The sequence below is a fragment of the Cardiocondyla obscurior genome, linkage group LG02 (genome assembly GCF_019399895.1).
Source record: "Cardiocondyla obscurior isolate alpha-2009 linkage group LG02, Cobs3.1, whole genome shotgun sequence".
In the NCBI taxonomy this organism is placed as follows: Eukaryota; Metazoa; Arthropoda; class Insecta; order Hymenoptera; family Formicidae; genus Cardiocondyla; species Cardiocondyla obscurior.
In genome coordinates this window covers 10,455,135-10,461,683 of record NC_091865.1, presented here as the reverse complement: position 1 = coordinate 10,461,683, position 6,549 = coordinate 10,455,135, and the positions used below count along the sequence as shown (strand labels likewise).

The following is a 6,549-nucleotide window of genomic DNA, read 5'->3' as shown; positions in this document are numbered from 1 at the left end:
GTAGCCGAGAAATGCAAGCTGCCGCTCGTGAGAGCGAAGGGCCGCGACCACTCTATGCCAAGTATTTCCGTATTCTACAGCAAGCATGGAGGCTGCCAGATATCCGAATTGCATTAGCATAACGGCAATTAACTATCGTCCTAATGATTGGCTATGGGTTTCTCGCGTCGAGATCGTTTCACGCGGCTAGTTAAGTTTCTTAAATTATCTTTCACGCGCTGGAATAAATATATAAAAAAAATCAAAGGAAGATAAATACTTTCAGTTCAGCGAATGATTATTTTTATTCGATCCGTGTAGATCAGAGGGAATTAACGGGCACACAGCAGCGTGCATTGCGTATTCCGCTACCGTGCAAGAAAAACTCCGAAATTCGAGCAAGTGCGCGCAGCGCGCGAAAATATGGAGATCCGACCGTCGCTCTGGAATTCCGAAATTAAAATATCAATGTGTTACGTGTCCCGACAAGTCCATACACACGATTCCTATGCAAATTTAATCCAAACGTGTTCGCGAAGGTGGAACATTATCGTTCAACCTAACGTACGTACACGAGCATCTAAACGAAGTAATGCGCCGAGTACAAGAGAAATTAGAACAACAAGAGTCCTATTTTCATTATGATGTAGGTCAGATTTAGATATATTAAAATTAATTTGCCGCGTGTTTTTTAACAAATTAAAATTTGCATTTAAAGATAATATTCAAGTATATATGCATTTACTTGGTGTAGGAATCAAATTAGCATTAGTTAAATGAAAAATAGGAAAAAAGAAAAAAATATTTTATTTAAATTTAATTTAAAATTTACATCCGCGAGATTTCTTAGCGCAGAAACTTCTTACGTGTAGAATTAAAATTTTTTTTTTACTATAAATATGTGTTTATTAAAATTATTAATAAAACCAGATTTTAAAATAATTATTTATTATTAAATTTTTAACATTTATATATAATTACGATAAAAGAATTTCAAAATCAGGATCATACTCTATATTTTATACATCGCGGATCGTTGTGGAGTGCAAAGTTGGATACTAAAAATAAGATTGGGCAAAGATCGCGCTGATGGAAAGCAACTAGTTAGTGAAGCGAAAAAAAAATGAACAAAAAATGAAAAGAAGAAGAGAGAGAGAGAGAGAAAGGTGAGAAAGGAGGGAACGAAAAAAGGGAGGATGAGAGAAAGTATAAAAAATATAAAACTAAAGCGGAAGCGACAGGAGCTGCAAGCAGATGAGGTAGCGCGAAAATGGATAAGAGGAAAAAAAACAAGATCAGAAAAGAAGGACGGATATAGAATGACGGGGTGAAAGGAGGAAAAAAAGCAAGGTTAGAGACGAGAACGCAATGGAGACGAGCGAACGGTGAAACGAGGGGAGGGCAGGCATTGGCAACGCGAATCTAGGAAGTCATCCGAGAACGGGGGATGGAAGGAGAGACGCTCCGGGTTAAAAGCGACGAGGGAAAAACGAAACGCGAGGCACGAAGAATGGACGGACGCGCGCGGAACGAGAAAGCTGAGGCTAAAGTGATAAAGTTTGCACGACGGAGAGACCATTTTTTTCCGAGGGGGCCTTTTTTGCATCCCCGACAACGACAACGCTCGGTTGCCCTCCACCTCCCTTCATTCTCTCTTCTGTCTTCGAGATGGGGGCTTCACGGTAATTTTTATTTATGAGCCTTCATTATCACCGGCTACCAATCTCCCTCGTATCGGAGACGGGGGGGGGGTGGGGCGGAGGAGGGCGATTGCCAGAACTAGCAGATATCGGGATAACCGGAGAGTTAAAAGAGGGCGAGATGCGAAGCCGGAAAGAAAAGCTCTCAAAACAAGTCGTCGGAAAATCTCTACCGAGGCTCTTCCGAGATTTTATCGCGGTGGATACTCGCGGCGTACCGTGGAACGGTGAACGGCCGGGTATAACGAGTCTGTAGATCTTGTGACGCTCACTTCCGTTTACAGTTTGAGTACCCGGCGTAATACTTTCAGGACCCTGTGCGCGCGTACCGGTATTCTCTCTCCCGTATACCCCATACAATTTTGTAAACTTCAACGAATTCAATTTCTACAAGTTTTAACGCGCGTCTCGAATATACTAGACGGGTAATAAAGACGTGTCTTGTTCGCGATGGAGTATACCTGTCTACATTCGTTTGAAATTATTTCGAAGATTGTAAGAAGCTGATTAATATTCTCTGTGTACGATACTCGGAATTGACGTCTACGTTATAAACTCAAAATTAACAATAGTTTAATTGAAAAATTAAAATAGATTAAAAATTAAATTATTATTATTAGATTTAAAAATTAACAATAGATTAATTGAAATAAAATTAATTCTTTTACAGCGCGTTAAACAGCGTAAGAGTGAGACGTACAAGGGGAGCGCGAGGGGAGACAGGTAGGGAGATAGGTGGTGGGGGAACGAGCGGTAGGCGGCTAGCGGTGAGCGCGAGTTACGTGACTTTCCCCACCTCATTCATTCCGCACAGATAGACTGTACAAGACGTAGTGAAAAGAGCACGCGGTCGCACCGGAAGTGAGACAATTATTCGATGTAGGGAGACGTATCCCGGCAGAAATCGCATCTTCTACCCTTCTCTTCACACGGAGAATACGGGCGAACAGTTCCTGTCCCTTTAAAGTAAGTTTGAACCTTGTTTCCTCATATCACCGGGATGGTTATCTTAGCTCGGTCGAAGCGCGACTTGATCGACAAGCAGAGCGACGTATTAAACAGTTAAAAATCCGTAGTGCATTCCGAGTAATAAGAGATAGAATATTCGGTATAAATTCCATTGTGCGACGCGTATCGAGGTCAAGCGGGTGAGATTAAGCAGCGGTCGCGACGGAAAACATCGCGTGGTATTTACGTGATAATCTTGGCTGCTGGTCGAGCACGCAGTTAGAACGCACCGACAAATATCGTCATTTAATAATCGTTGTTCTCGTTTCTGTTTCAGATGAGGAGAAGCTGAAGGCATCCCATTCTAGACATCCTGAGAGGAGGAGGAGGCCTCGGAAAGGCATCAGGCATCGACGGAGCAACTCGAAGGTATGGATCACTTCGGTTTTACATAAAATTAAAAACATATTGCTCTTTTAATGATAAGAAAAAAATTTTTTTTTTATTATTTAATTGATAAATGATTTAGAAACGCGTTAAGAATTGTTTCTTAAGACTGACTTCATTTTCAGCATATCACTAATTTAATTTTGTGTTTTATTTCTGTTACAGATATTATAGTGCCGTTACCGCCGATATTACTGATTAAACGAACCGCAGCCGGTTCGTCGGGCGTTTTTTCGCGAAAATCGCAAAGTAATCGGGCGAGTGAATTTATTATACGATTTTATTAAAACGGGAGTGTCGTATAACATCGCGCGACAGTGTTTAGTAATTTGTTCTCGCGATTGTAAATTCACGGTCGCGGCTCACGCGAGTGTCCAGTGCGCGGAAGGATGGCTCGACACGTCCCATCTGAGAGGAGGAGCAGGCCCGGGACGGGTATCCTGCATCGGCGGAGCAACTTTTAGGTAAGCATCAATTTTTAAAATAAAATCTTTATTTAAAAAAAAAACTTTTACTTTTTTTTTTATTAATTTTATTAATAAATATACCAGCATCTCTACATTAATATTTTGCATTTTATGTTACAGTCACCGGCAGAACTCTTCAACTCCGCTGCTCATGCAGAGTGGTAAGTTGCATAATTTTTTTTTTTTTTTGTATTTTGAAATTAGGGTCTATTAAAAAATAGCTCGCGCGTAGCGTTGTTTCTTTTAGTTAAGCAAATAACAGATTAAACAAAGAGAACGAAACCGTGCGACAAAAATGTAGAAAGCTACTTTTGAAGAAAGAAAAAATAAAAAAAAAGTAAAAGTACGTTAAATCGATTTTTCGTATAGAGTTTCACTTTCAAATGCGAAAAGTATTCTTGCTAAACACTGTGCCGCTTTGTTTCCTTAAGAACATGTTATCTGCCATACAATTTGATAAATGATTGTTATAAAAGCACGATATCGTGCTGTGCGTTATGTTATCACGCCGTTTTATACAAGAGTGAGAAATTTATCGCCGCACAACGAGAAAATGACGGCTTAATATCGATTCGCGTTTTATACGAGCCTCGAACAAGCCTAATGAATCACCGTTTCAAAATATTTCGTAGGAAAAAAAAAATCTACACGCGTATATACGTTGTATATAATAATAATGTGCATGTACTTTCCAATTGTGCAATATGATATCATAAAATAGTGAAGAGCGCGGCATTTTGGCATCTGTCACTCTAAAATTAATTGAGTTTCCATGTTAACGAGCTGTCCGACGATACCCGAATCCAATTCAATTTTTGTTATTAAACAATTTCTATGACGTTTTATACGAGAGCTAAATGAATAGATGAGATTCGATATTTTCCAGTTAATTTTGATAGCGCGTTTTTAAAATTAGTATAATAGTCGTACAGCACATAACTTTATTCTGTACCATGTTCTGTTAAAAGAAAAAAAAACTGAGATAATTATTCCGTGCGTAAGTATTTTTACCGTGATTTTTACTTTAACAAAACTTAATATTGTTATAGAATATTATAATTGTATTATTTATAAAGTCATTAATTTTTTTATATATTATGATAAAATCAATAATTGAATACTGTATTTTAATTGAATAAGAGAAAAATACTAAAAAATTTGCTAATTTGGCGCACAACGTTTGACTTAAATGTTTATATGGACATTCAATACATATATTATAATTCCGAAGATTATCAAAGTAGATGTCGGCACGTATTGGTACGCATGTGTACAACTTATAGCTCGTAAGTGGAAAGTTAGGATCGATCGGTGTAATGAGAAATTAATGGCCATATGGGAAATTCCATAAATACACAATTCACGCTGTTTCGATAACAAATTGAGTACACCTGTTTAACAACTACGATTTCTGTTTATTATCCCAATTAGAACTTTTTGATTTGTTGCTTAGATAAATTTGCAATTAACTAAATGACAATTTATTTGAATACTTTCCACATTTATCATCGTTTTATATTTATTTGCTCATTTAAATTTATTATCAGCTTGTTATAAGAAACAAATAAGTATCTTTAAAGTTATACTCGTTGATGCGCGCGAAATTTAGTACTCGTCGTAAAAATATTTTTGCCAAAAGCAATAATGTAGAATAGCGAAAAAAATTGAACAGATAGTCGGTCTCGGATTAGGATTTCCTTGCCTTTGATACTAGCACCTAGCCATCTACATCAAAGCTCTTACTGCTAATTCCAATCAGCTTTATTATTTATGTCCTGATCGTAAACTACTCAATATTATCGACGCGGCTCTATTTCCCTCGACTCGTATTTTCTTCACTTGCCAGATAAATCTTCTTTTCTTCTTTTTCTTTTTACTTAGATTAGTTTTTAATTTAATATAAAAAATATATATCTTCTCAAAATGCGCTGAAATTTTTGTTGGGCATCTTTATGGCGTTACTTCTCCGAAATGAGAATGACGGTCGAAAGAGAATACTTCATTTAGCGACACGGCAATGGTCCACGTGCCATTTCCGTCGTGTTTTAACTGCGATATTTAGTGGACTTGAAAAATGCAACGATGCATAGGGTGGCGATGTCGCTCGCCAACATTTTTATCCATTATTAAACATTTGGTGCGCCACCGGGGACCGCTCTGTCGGCGCGCTGGAAGCGTGGAGGCGTAAATTATTACCTGTAATCGCTCATTTCCCCGGCTGCTCGTGCCGCAAGAACGATTTAGACAGAGAAAGAGAGAGAAACGAGAAAAGGACGATATCGCTAAAAAAAAAAAATAAATAAAAAGGCGTGTAATCGCGGGGGATCTTTCGCCGAAGTAGTCTTATCGCCCGACGATAAAGTTGATGTATGTATAAACGGATTTAAGTACGAGCGGCCGAGTGAAGTGGCCAAAAATTTATTCATCCTGGGCTTCACCCTCTCGCGTTCTAGGCCAGTCCCGTTAACGCCGGGCCGTTCGCGTCTAGAGACACACGGACCCTGATACAGTTAAAGCGCCACGTAAACACAGTCCAATCAAAGGTTATGGGTCATTAGGCAACGGAGAAAATTGCGCTGCGTATGCAGGCGCACGCGGCTCGTCCCTAATCGGGCGTCGCTTGCCCGGCCGAGCGCGTAATCTTTTCGCGTCATTGGGCGCCGAGCGCGTATAAATCACCGACTCTCCGGGCTACGTCGACAGCGTGCACCCTTCGCTTCTCTCACCTCCCACCGCGCTCGTCTCTCCCAACCCATCGCGCGAGTTACTTGCGAAATTACACGGATCGTTTCCGCGGTGTATCGACGACCGCGAGCAAAGAAAAAAAAAAAACGAAAAAAAAACGCGCTTCGCGAAGAATACGCTCTCGTAACTGATAAATCGCGACGTAGCACAATACTGGGTAGTCGAGTTTTGTCAAGGCGGATGAAAGCGTCTTGAAGGAAAGGGGAATGTGCTCTCAAACCACCAATCAGCTTTGTAAGGAAGGCATATTACATTCGCAAACG

General features: G+C 39.6%; 1 long non-coding RNA gene across 1 annotated transcript; it reads left to right on the top strand.

Annotated features, from left to right (window-relative positions):
* Positions 1–2,372: 2,372 nt before the first annotated feature.
* LOC139112355 (uncharacterized) lies at positions 2,373–4,432 on the top strand. Its single transcript, XR_011547368.1, has 4 exons — positions 2,373–2,645; positions 2,965–3,056; positions 3,240–3,538; positions 3,662–4,432. It is a non-coding gene; the product is annotated as an uncharacterized lncRNA (long non-coding RNA).
* Positions 4,433–6,549: the final 2,117 nt, after the last annotated feature.